Here is a 24,702-nt window from a genome sequence, read left to right as displayed (position 1 = left end):
ACTGCATTGACTAGTTGCTCGTCAATCGTATCTAGAAACATCTTCTTAACATCTTCTAGAAACTCCACTTTTTGACGTTTAAAGATGGCCTCAACTTTGGCCGTGAACTCAACATCCTCACTCGTACCTCCATCATTGTTCTCGAGTCCGTTTCTCGTCTTCATATTATAAAACAGAAATAGATTAAACAATGAAACGAGAGGACAAGACACAAATATATCTATATACACCTCACCGTCCCATCTTACTCAATAATCATCGTACATCGCTTGTTTGACACGACTTGAACCCGTAACAATGGTAGCTAATTATTGTTACGCGAGCACGTCACATTAACTTGCTAGTACAACGTCTATCTCACTTGATGATTGCAATCATAATACGTAACAATTAGTGCATAGTTAGTTCACCTAAACCTAGGCACTAACCAATTCCCGGTCCGATCCGTCTCCTACAAGTCCCGCATAAAGCGCATACACAATACAAGTCTAAGTCTAGGCACCTATCTCAAGTCGCCTAAATCCCTTAGACCATGCTCTGATACCACTTGTAACAACCCAACCCAAAGTCCAAACTGAAACACAAAATTTTTTTTTTTTATAACAGAGGGGTGCGCGGCGCGCAGCCCCTCTAGGTGCGCGACGAGCACAACTGAATTCAGGTTCTGTCCGGAATTGTTATTTTTCAAATAAAGATCTCCCACTTCCCGACATATTTGGACGAAACGCTTTTCACAATATGTTCTAATATGAAAAACTCACACGATTCAGTAATAAAATGAGTTTTATTAAACGGGGCCCACATCGACCCGAATTACAAGTTCATACAAAAAGTAAGTTTCGACCACATTAGTTTAAATTCTAAATGACACTGTAGCATGATGTTTGGGGGTTAAACTACCCAAATCTCGGTCAAACTTCAAAAGCTAACACATCCAAAAGCATCCCCTAACAAACAAAGCGGGATCTCTAATCCAATCGAATGCCCCTACCCTTGTCAACGCCGGAGCCTATAAAAAGATAAACAACGAGAGGGTAAGCAAAGCTTAGTGAATGCAATGTATATAACCTACTTACTTGCAATCACTTACACAATACCACATACAAGCTAGCAATTCGACAACTATGCAAACATTATGCATATACCAATATCCTCAATTCATAACAAGCTAGCGACATCAAAAGCATATAGTTCACAATTTAAAATATGCTAATACAAAATTCACACAACCATGGTTAACCAATCGTACAAGGGAATGATACTAGCTAGAGACCATCGGAGTTCATAACATCCATTAGTGTACATACGACGCGTAATCTCTAATCCTCCGGGTGATGTCTTGAACACCGCGACAATCTCACCTCCATGACAATGTGGTGTCTTGAACACCGCGACAATTCCACATGTCAATCAAACCAATGAGTGGTGTCTTGAACACCGCGACAATTCCACTCCCATGACAATGTGTTGTCTTAAACACCGCGACTATTCCACATGTCAATCAAACCAATGAGTGGTGTCTTGAACATCGCGACAATTCTAGTCCCATGACAATGTGTTATCTTAAACACCGCGACTATTCCACATGTAAATCAAACCAATGGGTGGTGTCTTGAACACCGCGACAATTCTACCCGTTACGTAGAATGTGGTGTCTTGAACATCGCGGCAATTCCACATTTCACGCTACACAAATAAATACATTATATACGTACACGCATAATTATTCCACTCACCTTAACGATTCGGTGACGGTTTTATACTTCCGCAAGCCTCAAAGCAAAGTACCTAATACAATAAGTACTCGATCAACACACAAACTAGTTGGACTAAATACCAACAACTTACACATGCGTATTTAATGACTTAATGCATTAAATGCCCCATTTTCACCAAAACCGTCCACTTAAGGTCAAGACCAACACATATCACTAAAAGCTAGTGATTAAGGTCCAACAACACTAACTAATACATAATTAGGGTATTTCATACCCATCTTTCCCAACTAGGTCAATTATTACCCATTTGACCATTTTAAAGTCAACACACCCATTTGCTTAATAACTAGGTGTGCTAGTAATTAACTAACCAATTAAGGCTCATAAACACCAATTAACACTTTGAAACCCTAGGTTAGTTGCTATTGAGTCTTCATGACTCAATCTTACCCAAGAACACCCAAAATCACCAAATATGGGTTTTATGTTCACCACTAACCCAAACTCTAACTCTTAAACAAATTAAAATAGGGAAATCAAAGTTAGAACATACCTCCATAACCAAAATGTAGCTAAAGGCTATATGAACAACTTTTATACTTGAGCCTTAACCCGAATCAAGCTTTTTCCTCCTTGATTCAAGCTTTCTCTCACTTAAGGTGTTTCTCACTCTAGAACTTAATTTGGGGTTGAAGATAAGGTTGGTGAATAAGTTAAGTGTGTTTCAACCACTTCCCAACTGGCCATCTAATGCCATAACTCGTTCTCATGTGAAAAGACCACAATGCCCCTCATTTAACCTTGAATTAAAAGCTGGAAACCGTCAACAGTAGCAGTACGAGGCGCATACCACTACATCTGCGCGGCGCGCACACTGGCCTGGGCAGTCCCTGACCTCTGTTTAATTACACCCTGCAGCCCACACTTTATGCACTCTATTTACAGTCTGTACAACAAATATTTGGGTGTTACAACTAGTTACCAAAGTTAAGGGATTTTCGGTTTAACTCAGTGTAGAATTAAGTATGTACTTGTATCCATTGCGTTTAAAATAAATTGCATGTATTCTCAGCCCAAAAATATTTAAAGCATTTAAAAAGGGATCTATAAACTCACCTTAGCAGCACATAAGGTCATTCATCGAAATGTGACCAAAATTCGAAATGCAAAATAACGGTAGATCTCAACCTAGAGAACATATGTTGGTCAATACATGTCTAACAAGCTAGGTTGGGTCATAATGTATCACAATCCTAATGCTAGAGACCGACATGCAAAAGTTAACAAAAGTCATCTCAAAAGTCAACCTGACCCAATATGATCTTTAAATCTATACATGTTTATTATCATTGTATAAGTCTTGATAATTGAACGAATTTATAGTTTATCAAACTCAAAATATTATTTATTTCAGGAGTTATATTATATTTGAATTATCATGGCAATCGAAAATATTTTATTATTTCACATAGTTTTCCAATACTTGTAAAATCAGATTATAGTGTTTATAAAGCTTTAAAACCTGATAAGACAGTCAATTTTGACAATTGTTTACCAAAACGAGACATGCCTTATATAGAAATTCATTTACTCGATTAGTAATATCTAAAAATTCAATTTATCAATCTCATAGACAAGTTGTTTAAATATTAATTTACAATTTCAAAGACAATTTCAATTAACGTCAACATAATTCAGTTGACCATATCTTTTAATCCGTTCATCGAAATCACGCGATTTCTAAATGAAAAGTTAATAATTTTTGCCAGCTTTCCAAAAACATGCATATCATATACTTTATATCAGTAGCATATGTATCAAATTTGTGATTCATCATAAACTATCTAACTACAAAATTAAAGCATACAAGCATGTATAAACATATATACTCGAGCACTAGACATGGATACACTATTAATATATAAAAGATAAGATATGAATGCTCACGTATCAATATTGTGATTCAATATTGTAGAAAATTACATAGACGCAACGGAGATGATAAACACTAGTTTGACCTCACGAGCATACCCCCGAACATTACCCATAACCTCCATAGCTATAACTCATAATTTTCTTAGCTCTATCTCGCTCGAAAAACTCGTTTTGAAATAACTCGCTCATGACCTCGTCGTAGTATTTTATGTATAATACTAATAATAATACTATTACTACTAATAATAATAAGATTAATAATAATAATAATAATAATAATCTTTATAATAAAAATAATAATAATAATAATAATATATATAACAGAGAGATTGAGATCGAGAGAAAGATATCTGCAAAATGAATCAGAATTCGCGTTTTAAAGGAAGTTGAGCTCACCTAACCCCCCATGCGATCGCATGGGGTTTGTATGGTTTATCCATGCGATCGCATGGTTAACATATACAGCTCACAATTGACCAATCTTGTTTACCGACACTTATTTATATATATTATTTATTATATAATATATTTAATCTTTAGAATTAATTAAATATTATATTATATTCTCGTGCATAGTTGATTTGTAATTTTACCACCGATGAATTGTTCGTTGACGCTCGACTTACGTACCGGTTCCGGTTTTTCGAACGTCCTCTCGTACGCTTAGAAAACTTGTACTTTACGTTTCGCGGCGTGTACCTTTATCAATAATTAGACTTAATCATCAATAAATTATATTACTTGATATGTAACTTATATATTTGAGTGTTATGGTCATTTGCTTCTATAAATCAATAATTCGTTGTTTATCAAAATATATTATTTTTATTCAAACGTTTTATGACAAGGTTAATATTATATTTTATCACTTTGTGATGACGTAGGGTTTTGGCCCAATTAGGGTCTACGCAATTAAGTTGGGCCCCAAGTCAAGTAACCCTAATTCCCATCTATAAATATGGGGCAAAACCTACATCAAGTTCACATGCTCCCAATCGCATACACCCTCATGCGGTCATTCAATCTCGCCTCTCACTCTCTCAATAAAAGCACGCGGCAGTCATAGCCGGATCTTCTCCTCGATCGTCTTCACGATCGCAACACTAGGGTTTTTACCTACGGGTCTTGTAGGGTTTTTCCTCCCATTGCCGTCGATAGGGTCCGACTATCGACTGGCGGGCAATTCGTTGGCCACCCTCCCGAGATCATCATCTCGGGTACGGGTTATTCACGGTAACCGGACCGGAGATCAACGACGTTGACGCCTAAAAAAAACCCTTTCGCATTACTATTCGTGTGTAGGTTTTCCCTTGGAAAAAATATGCATGAACAATTGGCGCCCACCGTGGGGCACGATGCATTATGTCTCTTGTTTCTACCGTCTATCGTTCGGTTTGAGAAGGTTTGTCTTTTCTTATCGAGCTTTTAATTCGTTATATGAGGTTTAAGTACATGAATATTTAGCGCAGATGTTCGCGTGCTTGCGCAACTGTCCACACGCTTTTGTCCAGGTTACGCACGCTTTGCGCACAGTTGTTCGCGACTTTAGACGCAATTTTCATGCGGTTTTACGCATGCTAGTTCATGCGGTTTCCCCACGCATTCTGCATGCGGTTTTTTGCGCATATGTTCGCGGGTTTATGCACAGTTGTTTGCGCAGGCTCCTGTGAACTTATTTTCTGCAGCATAATGAGAAGTTCGATACGATACTTGACAAAAATATCATACCGAACTTGGGGGACTTGATGACGTAGGGTTTTGGCCCAATTAGGGTCTACGCAATTAACTTGGGCCCCAAGTCAAGTAACCCTAATTCCCATCTATAAATATGGGGCAAAACCTACATCAAGTTCACATGCTCCCAATCGCATACACCCTCATGCGGCCATTCAATCTCGCCTCTCACTCTCTCAATGAAAGCACGCGGCAGTCATAGCCGGATCTTCTCCTCGATCGTCTTCACGATCGCAACACTAGGGTTTTTACCTACGGGTCTTGTAGGGTTTTTCCTCCCTTTGCCGTCGATAGGGTCCGACTATCGACTGGCGGGCAATTCGTTGGCCACCCTCCCGAGATCATCATCTCGGGTACGGGTTATTCACGGTAACCGGACCGGAGATCAACGACGTTGACACCTAAAAAAAACCCTTTCGCATTACTGTTCGTGTGTAGGTTTTCCCTTGGAAAAAATATGCATGAACACTTTGTACAATATAAATATATTTTCATTTAAAAATATAAATTTATACGTATCGTATGTAATGAAAATATTTATCTAATAATATAATATTTAGTTTTTCAAAACTAATTATATTCCCAAGTTCGTTTTAAATTTGTTTAGAAAATATTATAACACGTATCGTTTACACTCTGAAACTTAAGTTAGTATAATTCATTTATGTGCCAACGTTTATTTTTAACTTCTCAAACGTTCTAAAAATCATTCGAATCGAATAACCAAATGTTACTATCGTTTACTTAACAACTTTTGAATTCATATATATTCAATATTCATAAACACGTTTTAAATACACATTGCGAGTTATTTATATATTTAATTCTAATAATTAATATCATATCGTATATATTCAAATTATGTTGTTTAACGAAAATATTTTTAATTATCAAGTTCTATTATATCGAAAAAGGTTTTCGCACGTTTGAAGTTAAATCAATAGAATATTCTGAACTTTAGTTCTCCACTAACTTTTGTCTAACTTTCGTTAATTGACACATTTGTTCTTTCATGTAAATCACTTTACCAATTATTCCAAATACCGTTAAAAATGAAACGATCTCTTAAATCACAGTGGACCTCACAACAGAGACCCGTACTCATATCACAATGTATCTGATAAATCTATCATTTGATGTTATCTTTTAATTTCCGTCGATACACATATATTGAAACTAATACGTTTATGTAAAGTATTATTCATCAATACTTTGTTAACGTTTTCAAGTCATATAATAATTTCATAACTTATTTTCATATCAATCAAACCGTTAATTGTTTTATTAATATTTCTCAATTTAATAATCACAGATATGTATATATTCATACATATCTATTTACACATAATTGTTCGTGAATCATCGAGAGCATTCGAAGGGTAAATGAATACGTGAACACAGTTCAAAGTTTTTGAGACTTCAACATTACAGACTTTGCTTATCGTGTCGAAATCATATAAAGATTAAGTTTAAATTTGGTCAGAAATTTTCGGGTCGTCACAGTACCTACCCGTTAAATAAATTTCGTCCCAAAATTTGAGTGAGGTCGTCATGGCTAACAATAAAAAATGCTTTTATGACGAATATGAGTGGATAAATAGAGTTTTATCATTATTGACTAATATAGATAAAACAATTCGATTATGTGAAGCGTACGAGTGAAGCTGTCACAAAAGGTTAAGATAGAGATTTAACTTTGGACGTAGTCACGGTGGATTTCTGGATTTCAAGGGATTTAGAGGAAAAACTTCGTAATAAGATTTGATTATTCGGTAGTTAAGGAGATAAGATCTTCTTTGGTTAAATGCGATAATTTATTTTGATTGCTCTGTCGGATATTTCAGTATAAATCCACCCTCTTCATTTCCTTATTTTTCACAACTCATACCTTCTATTCTTTCTCCCTCAATTCATATTTTAAAGCATTCGTCAATATACTCCATCCAATTCTGCTTCTTGATATATTCCTAACTTTCATATCTGTCATTTTACTTTTTCATCTCCCGCCGAAAGAATCTATTTACTTCTACTATACTCTTGGTTTTATAGTGTTTTTAGTCCTCCACTGTCTTTATATTGCTATATGCATCGATATACACGGTTTGTAATTTTCGAGTTGTTGTTGGGTTTTATATCTTCCCTTATATTTCGGAGTCTCTGTTTCTGTCTTTCTATAATTATTGACATCCACAGTTAATGCTCTCTCCTATTTTCTACGATTTATACTCCCATTTTTATTTCGGAGCTTCATGCTTTTGTTTTCTTCTTCTTCCTGACTTCAAGTCAAGCGAATAATGGTCCAGAATTCTTAGGTATGGAGTTTCGAATGATCATAATATACAAAGCAGAAAGGAAAGGTAATAGCATGATTTGATTTGTCAAATTACCAGAATATCTGGAAAAGACAGAATCATCAAGAAAAATATTTTCTTGATATGTTTAAAGGTTAAATATAATGAAAGAGTTATGTAACATGGTTCATAATGATGGTATGATCTGTGAACCTTTATCACGTTCCATTAGAAACTCAGCATGACTTACTGTAATATAATCACGTTGATCAAGTTTCATTATATTATACTAACTCATACTTCAATTCCCAACACTTCTTCAAAAACATTCATAATTTAAACTCGAAGGTTTACAGAATATAGAAACTAAACAGTTTCCTTTATGATGTAATACAGATAACGCGAGGAGATAAATGATTTCAGATAAGAATAGCTATGAAAATATCTTCAGAAATATCGAGGATATTTATAATGAAAGATATGATGATATCTTAGAATTTCTAATATCAAAGGATAATAAAGAAGATTTGTCCGTAAAGATTTAGAGTTAGAAGCAAGGTATTCGTTAATGACTTCAGCAGATACTGAATCATTTGAATTCTTTGAAGGCAGGTTTAGTCTTTGTGATTTGTCAACAGTCTCCTTCATAGTTTGCTCAATCCATTTTTCAGTTCCAAATCTGAGCTTTTTCAACACACTACTCTTTATTATCAAATTTTTAGATGTTAAGGTCGTTTACAGTTTTTGCTGCTTCATCAGCATTTTTCCAAAATTCGGAGAACTAGTTCGCAGTTTGGGCATTTTTCAGAAACTTCACATTCGAAGTATGTAAGTCTTGGAGGTAGACATTATATGTATATATATAACTATTGGCGTAGAATTGCTGTGAAATTCGAGAATAATGATTCAAGCTTTTTGGTATGGTAACTACTATTACAAGATGCAGATGAGTACATGATAGGATTTCTATGAATAAGTATAGTGATTTTTCGGAGAGGCTTAAAGATCAATGAAATTGTTGATAAGTTTACTGCTACTGTGGCGAGATATAAAAGATTCTCCGGTAACAATGATGAAGGGAAAATCGTTATAATAAGGTTTATTCGAATGAACGATTGAAGTTGATTTGCTGGAGCTGTGATAAAACTGTCTACTTTGAAAAGGGATTGAAAAGTTATTTTTGTTAATAAATGCCAAAGGGTCTGACACGGATACGTGTTAAACTATGACTTTGATTTCAAGAGTTTTTCAGGTGCAAGACTGTGGATAATATGTGGTTGAATCATCATCTCGATTGTTCATTATTTGAAGTGTCTTCAGGAATTTGGAAGGGTTTGAACACAGATTGTAATCGTTAATATACATATGATGTTCTAGAATTTCGAATGTTACGAATATTTTTCTGGGTTTTATGATTAGAAGTGATGTTCTAGCACAGTTTTGAAGTCAAAGTATAGATTTGAAAGATGTAGGAATCTAAGAGTGATGATATCGGTTATATCTCGACTTGAATTCTGATATGTTAAAATCAGAATATGTAATTGAATTTGAATGAGTATGGTTGTTATGATTTCTATGAAAGAATATATCTTGTTGTGAAAGTAGTGAGTATAGTTGATGATTTGTTGAATCAGAATCGAAGAATGTAACATATTAATTGTGAATTTATATATCTCTCAGGTATTACCTACCCGTTAAAATATTCTCACCATTAATAGTTTGTACAAAAGGATTTTTAATTACAATCTTTATGAAAATATACCTACATATATATTTTCTTTAGATGTAATCATGGATTTAATGAGTTAACATAATATTAATCTCATATGGTTTTCGATTAGGACTAGAATATATAATCTCTAAAACTTTAGATATTACATAATCGTCGTAGAATATTTCTTCAATGAAGTAATGAATTAATACTTCATCGTTTGTTGTTGTTGGTGTTCCTTGGTATCTACAGGACGTATGACATTGATGCTCGAGGTACAGATTGTGATGTTGAGGTATGTGATGCGGACGTTGTTGTTGGTGGTGGTAATGGTACTGTTGGTGTAGATGATGGTGGTAATGTTGATGCCGGTGATGCTGTTGGTGCTTGTAACCTTTGCACCATATTTTCCAAAGCCACTACTCGAGCGCGAAGCTCGTTGACTTCTTCTATTACACCGGGGTGATTGTCGGTTCGGACGAGCAGATGAATAAGATCTAGAATTTGAGATAGTATATAATCATGACGAGATACTCTGAAAATGAGAGAGAAAATGGTATTATGAACAGGTTCGCCGGTAAGTGCTTCAGGTTCTTCGCCAAGAGGGGAATGTGGTGGATGGAAGGGATCACCCTCTTCTTATCTCCAATGATTAAGTAAGTTACGAACCCGTCCCCAATTCATCCAGAATAGATGATGGCTAATTGGTTGATCTATTCCGGTTACGCTGCTTTCGGAGCTCAGGTCGAATTCCATATTTGAATAGTTGTCGAAATTTGAGGAATTTGAACTAGATGCGGGATCCATTTTGTATAATCAGGGAATTGATTTTTGATATATAATAGATTATAGGACTTAGATTGGTGTTCTTTAACACATAATTTACATATGTATATATAATACCAAAATCCCATAAATTACGGAGAAATTTTCGGAAGATGTCATGAAAAGTTTACAGTAACAGATATGTTAAGATATGAATTCGTCTGTATACTATATATGCAATAATTGTAGGAAAACATGTCTAGACTCAAAAATAATAACAAAACTCGGTAAAAACAGATACGGTCATAGTCCAGACTCACTAATGCATCCTAATAATTACCAGTTAAACACACTAATGCAAATTCTGGTTTCCTATGACCTCAAGCTCTGATGCCAACTGTGATGACCCGTCCAAATCCATTTGGATGAATACATCATTCATTGATTTCATAGTGAGGTTTTGACCTCTATATGATACATTTTGTAAACATTGCATTCTTTTGAAAAGGCACACCATAAATGAATATATATAAATCTAAGATTTTCGACATCTGATGATTTCTACGTATAGACAATCACCGTATATAATAGTTTATAAAAATACATCCGTTGACAATGCAGTCAAAATAAGATACATGGTGATGATTTTGTGAATGCAAAGTTTTCTTGAATAAAGCATGTATGACTCCATGCACATAGCTTGTATAAGAAGACTTCTAGGAACCTGAGAATAAACATGCTTAAAAGTGTCAACACAAAGGTTGGTGAGTTCATAGTTTTAATATTGCGCATAATCTGTATATAAAGGTGGATTACAAGATTTTAGTTGTTTCATCCGAAACGTTTATCAAAAGATTCTACGTAATAGAGCACCATGGTAACTAAACTTTAACGTTATAATGATAATTACCCCATTCATTTTAATACACGCAAACCAACGTGTCATAAACTCAAATAACATACATCCGTTAAAAGGCTAGTGCTCTAGCTCGGACGGGGATGTCAAGCCCTATGGATCCATATACAATTATTCGCGCCCACCAGTCCACATCCTATGTACTGGCAGCTACTAGTTACCAAAGTTAAGGGATTTTCGATTTTACTCAGTGTAGAATTAAGTATGTACTTGTATCCATTGCGTTTAAAATAAATTGTATGTATTCTCAGCCCAAAAATATTTAAAGCATTTAAAAAGGGATCTATAAACTCACCTTAGCAGCACATAAGGTCATTCATCGAAATGTGACCAAAACTCGAAATGCAAAATAACCGTAGATCTCAACCTAGAGAACATATGTTGGTCAATACATGTCTAACAAGATAGGTAGGGTCATAGTGTATCGCAATCCTAATGCTCGAGACCGACATGCAAAAGTTAACAAAAGTCATCTCAAAAGTCAACCTGACCCAATATGATCTTTAAATCTATACATGTTTATTATCATTGTATAAGTCTTGATAATTGAACGAATTTATAGTTTATCAAACTCAAAATATTATTTATTTCAGGAGCTATATTTTATTTGAATTATCATGGCAATCGAAAATATTTTATTATTTCACATAGTTTTTCAATACTTGTAAAATCAGATTACAGTGTTTATAAAGCTTCAAAACCTGATAAGACAGTCAATTTTGACAATTGTTTACCAAAATGAGACATGCCTTATATAGAAATTCATTTACTCGATTATTAATATCTAAAAATTAAATTTATCAATCTCATAGACAAGTTGTTTAAATATTAATTTACAATTTCAAACACAATTTCAATTAACGTCAAACATAATTCAGTTGACCATATCTTTTAATCCGTTCATCGAAATCACGCGATTTCTAAATGAAAAGTTAATAATTTTTCGCCAGCTTTCCAAAAGCATGCATATCATATACTTTATATCAGTAGCATATGTATCAAATTCGTGATTCATCATAAACTATCTAACTACAAAATTAAAGCATACAAGCATGCATAAACATATATACTCGAGCACTAGGCATGGATACTCTATTAATATATAAAAGATAAGATATGAATGCTCACGTATCAATATTGTGATTCAATATTGTAGGGAAGTACGTAGACGCAACGGAGATGATAAACACTAGTTTGACCTCACGAGCATACCCCCGAACATTACACATAACCTCCATAGCTATAACTCATAGTTTCCGTAGCTCTATCTCGCTCGAAAAACCCGTTTTGAAATAACTCGCTCATGACCTCGTCGTAGTATTTTATGTATAATACTAATAATAATACTATTACCACTAATAATAATAAGATTAATAATAATAATAATATTAATCTTTATAATAAAAATAATAATAATAATATATATAACAGAGAGATTGAGATCGAGAGAAAGATATCTGCAAAATGAATCAGAATTCGAGTTTTAAAGGAAGTTGAGCTCACCTAACCCCCCATGCGAACGCATGGGGTTTGTATGGTTTATCCATGCGATCGCATGGTTAACATATACAGCTCACAATTGACCAATCTTGTTTACCGACACTTATTTATATATATTATTTAATATATAATATATTTAATCTTTAGAATTAATTAATTATTATATTATATTCTCGTGTATAGTTAATTTGTAATTTTAGCACCGATGAATTGTTCGTTGACGCTCGACTTACGTACCAGTTCCGGTTTTTCGAACGTCATTTCGTACGCTTAGAAAACTTGTACTTTACGTTTCGCGACGTGTACCTTTATCAATAATTAGACTTATTCACCAATAAATTATATTACTTGATATGTAACTTATATATTTGAGTGTTATGATCATTTGCTTCTATAAATCAATGTCTCGTTGTTTATCAAAATATATTATTTATATTCAAACGTTTTATGACAAGGTTAATATTATATTTTATCACTTTATAAAATATAAATATATTTTCATTTAAAAATATAAATTTATACGTATCGTATGTAATGGAAATATTTATCTAATAATATAATATTTAGTTTTTCAAAACTAATTATATTCCCAAGTTCGTTTTAAATTTGTTTAGAAAATATTATAACACGTATCGTTTACACTCTAAAACTTAAGTTAGTATAATTCATTTATGCGCCAACGTTTATTTTTAACTTCTCAAACGTTCTAAAAATCAATCGAATCGAATAACCAAATGTTACTATCATTTACTTAATAACTTTTGAATTCATATATATTCAATATTCATAAACACGTTTTAAATACACATTGCGAGTTATTTATATATTTAATTCTAATAATTAATATCATATCGTATATATTCAAATTATGTTGTTTAACGAAAATATTTTTAATTATCAAGTTCTATTATATCGAAAAACGTTTTTGCACGTTTGAAGTTAAATCAATAGAATATTATGAACTTTAGTTCTCCACTAACTTTTGTCTAACTTTCGTTAATTGACACATTTGTTCTTTCATGTAAATCACTTTACCAATTATTTTGAATACCGTTAAAAATGAAACGATCTCTTAAATCACAGTGGACCTCACAACAGAGACCCGTACTCATATCACAATGTATCTGATAATTCAATCATTTGATATTATCTTTTAATTTCCGTCGATACACATATATTGAAACTAATACGTTTATGTAAAGTATTATTCATCAATACTTTGTTAACGTTTTCAAGTCATATAATAATTTCATAACTTATTTTCATATCAATCAAACCGTTAATTGTTTTATTAATATTTCTCAATTTAATAATCACACATATGTATATATTCAAACATATCTATTTACACATAATTGTTCGTGAATCATCGAGAGCAGTCGAAGGGTAAATGAATACGTGAACACAGTTCAAAGTTTTTGAGACTTCAACATTACAGACTTTGCTTATCGTGTCGAAATCATATAAAGATTAAGTTTAATTTGGTCAGAAATTTCCGGGTCGTCACAAATTCCGTTTGCCACTTTAGTTCATCTAGCACTTAATGATATTACAAAGCAGGGATTTGCATGTTTCAAATGAACACAATAAAAATACTCATGTTGGTCGCATAATAGTTTGTATTTGTGTCTATCATTTATAAAAATAGTATATGTATTCTCAGCCCAAAAATATAGATAAAAAGGGAGCAAATGAAACTCACGATACTGTATTTCATATTTCGTAGTAATTATGTGTATGATGGCACTGAACAAGTGCAGAGTTGTCCTCGGATTCACGAACCTATATCAAGTATATATATTAACACATATACTCGTAATCGAATAAGTTTATATATATTTCAATTGTTATATATTTCTCTATATATATATATATACTTTTATATATATCCTATATATAAGTATTTATTGGATAAAATGATATTAATAATGATAATGAATAAAGAGTTGAATTATTTTGTAATAACTATAATAATACTGTTAATTAGATTTAATAATGAAGTTGAAAATAATTATCATTAGTTACTTTGTCAGTAAAAATGATAATAGTAATATTAATAATAATAATAAAAATGTAAATTTTAATAAAATAAAATTTTTAAGATTTATAGATTTTTAATAAAACTGCTAATGGTAATTTTTAGTAATAATGATACTTTTCATAACGATACTAATTATAAATGAAAATTTTGATAATAACAATAATCTTGATAATAATACTAAAATAATAATTTTTCTGCTGGTGATAGCTATGAACATAATATTAGTAATAACAATAATAATAATAATCTTACTTGTAATTATAATTATTATAATATTAATAATATTATTACTTATTATGATAATAGTGATAGTATTAATTATAAATAGATCAATAATACTAATATTTATAAAATGATACAATACTAATATTAGTGAAAATAATAACAACTTTTATTTTCATAATAATAATAATAATAATAATGATACATATTTTAGTAATAATAGTAATACTAATAATTATAATACTAATACTTATAATTCTACATATGATAGTAGTAGTAATAATAATAATTGTAATACTAACTATAACAATAGTAATAAAAATCATAATAATTGTAATAATATTAGTAGTAGTAATAATAATAATAATAATAATAATAATAATAATAATAATAATAATTAATAATAATTACATAATAATGATAATAAAAATCAAACTACCTTCAAATAAGCCCCTTTTAAAAAGAATGCCTCAAGCCGGGCTCGAACCCGTGACCTCTCGCTAACCCGAACACTCCCCTAACCAACTGCTCTGCCTTGCTTTTTCTGATTTAAATCCTATCTAATTTTTATTTATTCGTTTTTCTGTTTTTCATCTTTTTCTTCTCCAACCCAATTCGACAGGAAAACAATTTAACATATCAACTAGTTTTCGATTTGAATTAGGATGTTAAATTGAACCAGAAACATCTAATAATTGTGATTTCGACGCACAAAAGAAAAAAAAAGACGAAGAACAGCTACCGCTGTATTCGAAGAAAATAATAATATACAAACTCAAACCTTGATCATGAATTATAGACCGTTTTAGATAAAGATTATAACATGAAAAATGTACTAAATCATTTACAGAAACTTTAGAAATCATCAATTTGACCTGAAACTTTAAATCAAACTCGAATTTGATTAAGAACAATCGTTTGACTTTTTAAAAATTTAACTTTGACTTACGAATTCGGATTCGATAGTTGAAATTGGAATGTGAAACTTTTCAGAAAGCTCAACTAGAGTAATCCTAACACAACTGCATTATTAGTTTTTGAAATGGATTTCGTTTTGAGTTTTGGCAAAAATGGATCAAGAACAGGGTATCGACTTTTTTTTTCTTTTTCTGTTTAATTTGAATCAATTAACAGCATCTAATGGCAGTATTTATATGATATTGATGTTGTTAATCAGATGTGTAACGTAGTAATCCTAATTACTTGTTTAATGTTAGTGGTCGACTATGGAATTAATCAGTAAGAATAAAAAAAATTAAAGATCGATCACAAAAAATAATAATACAAAAGCAGATATCACGATTATAAGCAGACCTAAATTAGGTATATGTCGGTATCATAATTTAATTAATATTAATAATAATTAAATATATTAATAATAATAATACTACTAATAATAATTATATTAATAATAACTAGTCAGGACCGGCCCGCGCGTTACGGCGGGGGCTTTCGGGCTGCGTATTCATATTTAACGTAGCTTTGTTTATTTACAGAGGGGAACACGGCTCATGTGTTAAGCGTCGTTTTAGATGTCGTTGTTTTAAGCGTTTTTTAAAAAGTATCCGTTTCGAACATAGTTAGTTTTGTTTTGTTCAATAAATTTTTTCAAGTGTAACGGTGCTGTCGGGAAAATTTAGCTCGCGGCGAACAGAAAGATATGGGCTGTCGTTGTATTTAGCGTTTTTTAAAAAGTGTTCGTTTCGTGTATAGTTAGTCCCGTTGGGTTAGTAAGATTTTTTTGAGTTGAACGGTGGTCTCGAAAAAATTTAACTCGCACCGAGCGAGAAGATAGGGCCCGTTATAAATCCGGGTGGGATTAGTTTGTTTTATTTTAATAAAATTATGTATTTACACTTTTTAGGCCTGAAAAAGTGTAAACTCGAGGGGCCGTTGTGTAAATGTCACCGAAGTTGAGGGACCATTTGTAATGTGAACGCAAACTAAAAACGACAATCCGATATAACTGCAACGACGAAAATCTCCACCACTTTTAGTATAAGTGTTAGTGTTAACTAGTTGGGCGAACTGGCTTTGCGCCGGTTCTTCACCCTTGATTAACATTAATTACATAGTTAAATATTGAGAAAGTAATTATTTATCTTTTTTTATTTTTCGTTTTGTCAAGGAAGGACCAAAAATAGTGATGTGATTGATTTGTAATAAACGTCAAAATAATTATTTATCATTTTTTGTTTTACATTTCGCCTTGTCGAGAGAAAAGACACAAATGCTCAATCAATAAAGTGAGACGTACATCAACGATTGGTACAAACTATTTAATAAAATAGTTAAAACTATATATATATATATATATATATATATATATATATATATATATATATATATATATATATATATATATATATATATATATATATATATATATATATATATATATAACAGTTATTAAAAAATGAGTTACGTAGTTAATTTATAATAAGGAAAAAAGTTAAACAATAATAAAGTAAAAATTTATGTGTTTGATTTAATAATAATAATAATAATAATAATAATAATAATAATAATAATAATAACAATAATAATGAATAGTTATAGAGGGGTGAAAATTATGTGGTCGATTTATAGTGGATGAGAAGTTTAATGGTGAAATTATAAAATGTGAAAAGTTTGTGGTAAGTTATAAAGGGTAGAAAGTTAAATATTATAAAGGGTGTGGTTGAATTTAAAAAAACAAAAAGTTTGATGTGTTTTTGTGAAGGCTAGAAAGGTGACTATTTATTTTGGCTTTGTCTTTTAGATGTGTAGATTAATAATAAATATAATGAGTAATGACAATAATATGATAATTAATAATAATATCAATAATAATGATAATAAGTATAACAATAATATTAGTAATAATAATACTAATAATAATAATAATAATAGATTATGTTAATGATACTAATAATCATATTAATCATAATAATAATAAATGATAAATGATAATAATAATAATAATTTTGAAAATAATAATATTAATAATAATAATAATGATATTTCATTATTTTAATATTAATGGTAAGTATTAATACTAATAATATATTAGTAATTATATTAATGATAATGATAATTATTAATAATAATAATTATAATACTGATAATAATAATAATGATTGTAATTGATGTATTTACACACACATATATATTTACATATCTTTTTATAACCGGTTATTCGTGAATCGTCGAAATTAGTCGAGGTTAAATGAAATCATATAAAGATTTTTGTTTAAATTTTGTCGAAAATTTTCGGGTTATTATAAATATTAATTTTAAATTTAAATGTTTGATAAGTCAATAAGTCATAGGTGTTGTGTTGGTAGGTCAACATTTAATCAATGTTTTAAATGTCATGTTAATGTTAATGTTTATGTTAATTGTAATTTTATTTTAAAAGGATATTCAGTACATATTTTTTATATAATTTTTTAAACTTATTCCATTATACAAATGCAATAAGTCATTTTAAACGTCACTTCTTTTTGAATTATCCATTGTCAATCGGTTGGTAGTGCATTAGAGGTCGACTTTACCCAATCTTTTGTCATTAGAGCATTAAGACTATACTTTTTTAAAGTTGTGTATGGTTAATGATATTGATGTAACGAATCTCACGAAACTTTTTTATTAAAATTTGTATATAGTTAATGCATATATGTGACGAATCTATAAAAAAAATGCTATAAAGATATCACTTTCCTCAACGAAACACTTCTACCTTGCTATGAAATACGAAGTATTAGTTAAAGAGGATGTTCCGGGTGTTTAAAGTAGCATATATGAATTTGTAATTTTTTTTAGCGACATCCTATAAAATTGTTATTAACGTGCATAAAAGTATTGGAATAAATCAATAATTGTCACATATGCTTTTTTTGGTATCTCGTTTCATACCCGTTGATTAATATATATGAAGTTTTGCTTTAAAAAAAAAACGGGTTTAAAACTAAGATATAAAAAAAAAAAAATACATTATATTTTCTAGTAGATCTAAATGGGAACAAATGACTGATATACTCGAACTAGCATCATCCTAAACTAGAATAAACAAAGTCAAGATACGCGCGGCCTGAAACAAAACCCTAATTTAAACCCTATATAAACCTAGCCACTATCTATCCTGTATTCAACAACATCCAGCCGTCATCTCCTTCTTGACCTAGATCTTTATATCCATCACAACTCTTTTAATTTATACGAATAACTAAACACACAGATTAAGATCGCAATGACGACTTGCAAAATTCAAGCTCAACAGACCGGAATGCAGTCTTATCTCTTTTTGAGATTTGTTTGCGTGTCGATATTCCCGCTGAACTGAGTGATCTTATATTTTCTGTCTTAATTTATTCATTGTTTTTGATTTTACATGATTTAATTTTTATTTATTGTTGGTAATTGGGGAATTTAATGAAGGATTACGATGAGGATACAAAGCTCCCTCTTCTGAATTACGTAAATCTGAAGAAAATCCGCTGGCAGAATCGAACCTAATTTACATTTCATGCCATCTGAGTTAATCCTTCTTAAATAATTCCTCATTTTTATTTTTATCAATCCTATACTCTTGAATTTAATAAAAAAATTTTTTAACTTTATTGACCTGTCACTAAAAATATCGTATTTCTAATTACTACAATGTGTTTTTGAATTTGCCATTAATTAGATAGTATTAATACGAGATGATGATGAAGTAAAATATGAATATTCAACACTTGGGCTGAGAAATTTGTTTTCAAGAGATGTAAGTATATGCTTCTGAGTCTTGTTAAATATACGGAGTATTTGTTTTTGTTCTGTTAAATTTTTCTAATAACAAAAAAATTGTATACTTTGTCACTGTTGTTGTTGTTGGTGCGGTGATAAACTGCGTTAGTTGTGTTATCAGATGATGATAAATTAAATTAATCTTAGGACACCTTTGGACACAGCTTTTAGTTGTGGATGAAAAATACCTTTAATCTGATGGTAACATACTTGTAACTAAGGAAAAAAGCTGTATTTTTCAGCACCTTACGTATAATTTGAAGTTTGGCTCTTTGTATTTAATTCAAGTTATATAAGTCGTACTCGATGGATAATGTAAGATATGTATTATCATACAGAGTACGAGGTAATGTTTATGTTTTATATTCTTTATATAAGCAATTAGCAATGCGATTCAAACGTTTGGATATGGATGATATAAGTGGATGTGAATATGGATATTGTGAAAAATTATTGGATCGCTCTGGTAGGGTAGTGCTTTCCAGCTGAGGTGGATGTGATGCCGCCGTCTTTTTTGTCAGAGCATACAATGGCTCTCCACCCGGTACTCTGGCGGGTTGGTTGTTTTAATGATGGTCTTCATGCTCGCAGTCGTGGTTATGTCTTGTAGAGCTTCTTCTATCTCGGTTGTTCCTCTATTGTTGTATCAGACAACGACATCTCTGTTGGAGATTTGATTTCATCTCCGGTGGCATGAGTTTGATAGTTTTCATGATTTTTTCTTTATTTGATGAAATTTTCCATTTGTTATATATATAGTATGGAGTATTAAAAATACACTAATATTTTATGGCTTAAATTTACAACTTTAACGTTGTTTTGCGGAAAAAGCGAATACTATATTGTTGGAAATTTTGGATAAAACAAATGGTTTTTACCAAACTTTGGACACATATTAATATATGATAACGTAATACATATTAGTAGCTATTTAGTGGATTTTGTAGTCCTTGACGAGGACTTTAAAACGAGCCAAAGTGTGTCCAAAACGAATAGAATGTGAATGAGATATCGAGTCTCAATGTTGTGTGTTTGATGCAAAAAATATGGAAATCTAGTGGAATGCCTCTTGTCCCACATACGAGTGGAGATAAACTTATGAGAGGTATATAAGTTCTTATCTCCAAACTTATGTCAAGACCTTATGTCATATTTTACTCTAGCACCTACTCTCGTGCAGGGGGTGCAAAAACTTGGGATTTCCATTGTGATCCAATGGGCGTGCCTGCGGACACGAATGCAACTCCGAAAATTCTGGCCCGTGCGTGGCCTGTTTTTGCAATACGATTTATTTTTGGTCCATACAGTTGTAGTTGGATCATGACATACAGTTAGTTGGATCATGACATACAGTTGTAGTTGGATCATGATTATCCAACTTGGTGATGAGCTGTTAGAGACCCACAAGTGATTGATTAGATACCCACTCACTTGGTGGAATGGTTGATCATGATATAGAATGATTACCCACTCACTTGTTGGAATGATTAAGCTGCAACTTTCTGTAAATAAATAGTGGCTAAGTCTGCAGAAACAATACACACAACTAGCAAAGCATTCCGTTCTCCATCTCAGCTTCTCTGCTTCCGAACTTCTTTTCAGGCAAGTGTTAAGTCCGGCAGTACGCTGCTTCGAACGGTGTACCCTGGGAACAGACGACGAATCTGTTTAAGGGAATTGTGTCAAACACAAGCCCATTCCAACCTTAAATTCGGTTTGATCATTTTACGTTTCAGTTCATAATTATTTTGTTAATATGATTATATGTTGCGATTGTTCTGATTTGTATCATGTATAGATTATTTTGTTAATATAATTATTTTGTTCTGGTTTATATCATGTATAGATTTATATTCAATTTCGTTGTAATTTAACTAACAGTCTTAAACAGATTGGCTATGTTCCAACGTGCGGAACTCATTAAATGGATCTTTATATGTCCTGCGTTTACATGATATTTAGGTTTACATAACTGTTTTAGATCAGTATATGCTGATAAACATGATAATTGCGGCATATTTATTTTGTTTGGTAAATTACCTTTGAGATAATAATCGGATTTGAAAACAAACTAAAAATAAAATCGTATTAACTTTATATGATTCATGCAAGCTACACTGATCACAGAATAATATTGTTTCTCAGTATTGCATGTGGTCATGAATTAACATAAATTGCATGATATGTGCCAAACTTTTATATTTAAATAGGCTTAACATTCTTAATATACATAAATGCTTTTGATCATGCTTCGTGATTAACTTTTGATCTCTTTATGTTATTTATTGTGCCTATTAATATATAGTACGTTCATATGCATCACATATATATAGTGATTTAACTATTTGTATGTATATTACGCTTTTGAAACGTGTTGGTTGTAATGTTGTATACATGTAATTTAATTAAATTCATGATATGAATTTTCATTTTAATCAATGTCACTATTAATTATTTTTTAGTTTTGCCTTGTTATTAATTCTATTTTGAATCTTCGTGTTTCTTTTCAGAATGAATACTCAGTCGAACCCGGATTCCAATACCGTTGCTGCTACGAATACTGGTGCGACAGTATCGATCCCAAGCTCCTCCATTGTTAATGCTACTGTTGCGACAGTTGAAACACTACCGAATGCGGTAGTTTCTCATGCTGAGAAACCTGAAAAGTTCACTGGTGTGGACTTTAAACGTTGGCAGCAAAAGATGCTCTTTTATCTGACAACGTTGAACCTTGCGAGGGTCTTAACGGAAACCGCTCCCCAACTTGTTGCTGGGGATGTTCAAACTGTGAGCGCGGTTGAGGCATGGAAACATTTAGATTACCTGTGCCGGAACTATGTCTTGAATAGTTTGGAGAATTCTCTCTATAACGTGTACTGCACAATAGAGACTGCCAAAGAATTATGGGAGTCTTTAGAGCGAAAGTACAAGACTGAAGATGCTGGTACCAAGAAATGGGTAGTAGCTAAATTCTTGGACTTTAAGATGGTTGACTCTAAGACTGTTATGAGTCAAATCCAAGAATTACAAGTCATTATTCATGACATACATGCGGAAAAAATGGTAATCAGTCAGGGTTTCCAAGTTGCAGCTATGATTGAGAAACTACCACCAAGCTGGGTTGATTTCAAAAATTATTTGAAACATAAGCGAAAGGAAATGACCGTTGAAGACCTTGTGGTCCGTCTTCGTATTGAGGAAGACAACAAATTTGCTCTTAAAAGGAGCATTACCCCTGTTTCAGCAAAGATTAATATTGTTGAACACGGTCAATCCTCAAAAGGTAGCAAGAGCAAAGGGAAGACTGAGAAGAGTAACAAGGGAAAAGGGTTCAAGTTTGGACCTAAAGGGGGTGTTGCAAAGAAGAAAAATTTCTCTGGCAAATGCTTTAATTGTGACCAGCCGGGTCATCGTGCTGATCAGTGCACTAAGCCAAAGAAATACACTTCTAAACAAGCTAACATGGTTGATGATGCTGACAACCTGGTTGCTATAGTTTCTGACCTCACAATTAATCTGGTTGGTTCTAATACCAGAGAGTGGTGGGTTGATACTGGGGCTACCCGTCATGTGTGTGCTGATAAGAGCCTCTTTAAAACTTTCAAAGAGGTTACTAGTGGAGATAAGATGTTTATGGGAAACTCTGCTACAGCTGATATCAAGGGTGAAGGAAATGTGATCCTGAAAATGACCTCTCGAAAGGAACTTACTTTGACTAATGTGTTGTATGTTCCTGAGATTCGTAAGAATCTCGTGTCTGGGTGGTTATTGAATAAGTTTGGCTTTAGACTTGTGTTTGAGTCTGATAAGGTCGTGTTGACTAAAAGTGGTGTTTATGTTGGTAAGGGTTATGCCCTTAATGGCATGTTTAAGCTAAATGCAATGGTTATTAACAATGAAGCTAATAAAACAAGTACTACTTCTGTTTATTTGCTTGAGTCTTCTAATGTGTGGCATGGTAGACTAGGTCATGTTAATTTTAATTCCATTCGTCGCTTAATTAAATTGAATTGCATACCAACGTTGCACATTGACTCAAACTATAAATGTAAAACATGTGTTGAAGCCAAATTAACAAGATCATCCTTCAAATCGGTTGAACGAATAACCGAACCCCTTGATATGATTCACACTGATGTGTGTGATTTGAAATACATTCCAACGAGGAATGGAAACAAGTACTTCATTATGTTTATCGATGATAGCACGAAGTATTGTTATGTTTACTTATTGAAAAGTAAAGATGAAGCAATTGAGAAATTTATTGCTTATAAAAATGAAGTTGAGAATCAACTTGAACGGAAAATCAAGGTTGTCCGCAGTGATAGAGGTGGCGAATATGTTGCACCTTTTGCTGAATTTTGTGCGCAAAATGGCATTAGACATGAATTCACTGCACCTTACTCACCCCAATCAAATGGCACTGCTGAAAGAAAGAACAGAACCTTGAAAGAAATGGTGAATGCCATGTTGGTGAGTTCGGGTATAAGCCAGTCAATGTGGGGGGATGCCATCCTATTGGCAAACTATCTTTTAAATAAGATACCCCAAAAGAAAAGGGATAAAACCCCATAAGAGTTATGGTGGAAAAGAAAACCATCATATGAGTACCTCAAAGTGTGGGGGTGCCTAGCAAAGGTAGCTGTTCCACTACCTAAGGCACAAAAGATAGGATCAAAGACTGTTGACTGCATATTTATTGGATATGCTGAACACAGTACGGCTTATCGGTTCCTTGTGCATGAATCCAAGATTTCGGATATACATAAAGGTTCGATCATGGAATCGAGAAATGCTTCGTTCTTTGAAAATGTATTTCCGTGCATTGCAAATGAACATGTTGAAATTGAGACACCTCATGAACAAGTTCATGAGGAACGAGTAGAATCTAAGGAAGAAGAGCTTGAGCTGAGACGAAGCAAAAGAGCAAGGACAGAAAAATCATTCGGTCCTGATTTTCACACTTACATGGTTGAAAATGAACCTACAACTTACCATGAAGCGGTGTCTTCCTCTGAAGGACCTCAATGGAAGGAGGCCATTAAAAGTGAAATAGATTCTATTTTACAAAACCATACTTGGGAGTTAGTGGATCTTCC

General features: G+C 32.3%; 3 non-coding genes across 3 annotated transcripts; all 3 read left to right on the top strand.

Moving 5' to 3' along the window:
* Window positions 1-19,057: 19,057 nt before the first annotated feature.
* On the top strand, window positions 19,058-19,163 carry LOC139865222 (small nucleolar RNA Z107/R87). Its single transcript, XR_011764743.1, has one exon. It is a non-coding gene; the product is annotated as a small nucleolar RNA Z107/R87 (small nucleolar RNA).
* A 352-nt stretch (window positions 19,164-19,515) lies between these two features.
* LOC139865227 (small nucleolar RNA snoR31) lies at window positions 19,516-19,604 on the top strand. The gene has a single exon (XR_011764749.1). It is a non-coding gene; the product is annotated as a small nucleolar RNA snoR31 (small nucleolar RNA).
* A 112-nt stretch (window positions 19,605-19,716) lies between these two features.
* LOC139865221 (small nucleolar RNA snoR31/Z110/Z27) lies at window positions 19,717-19,809 on the top strand. Its single transcript, XR_011764742.1, has one exon. It is a non-coding gene; the product is annotated as a small nucleolar RNA snoR31/Z110/Z27 (small nucleolar RNA).
* The last annotated feature ends 4,893 nt before the right edge of the window (window positions 19,810-24,702 follow it).

The sequence above is a fragment of the Rutidosis leptorrhynchoides genome, chromosome 8, assembly GCF_046630445.1.
Source record: "Rutidosis leptorrhynchoides isolate AG116_Rl617_1_P2 chromosome 8, CSIRO_AGI_Rlap_v1, whole genome shotgun sequence".
Classification (NCBI taxonomy): Eukaryota; Viridiplantae; Streptophyta; class Magnoliopsida; order Asterales; family Asteraceae; genus Rutidosis; species Rutidosis leptorrhynchoides.
The sequence above is the reverse complement of the archived record's forward strand: the minus strand, read 5'-3'. Positions and strand labels throughout refer to the sequence as shown.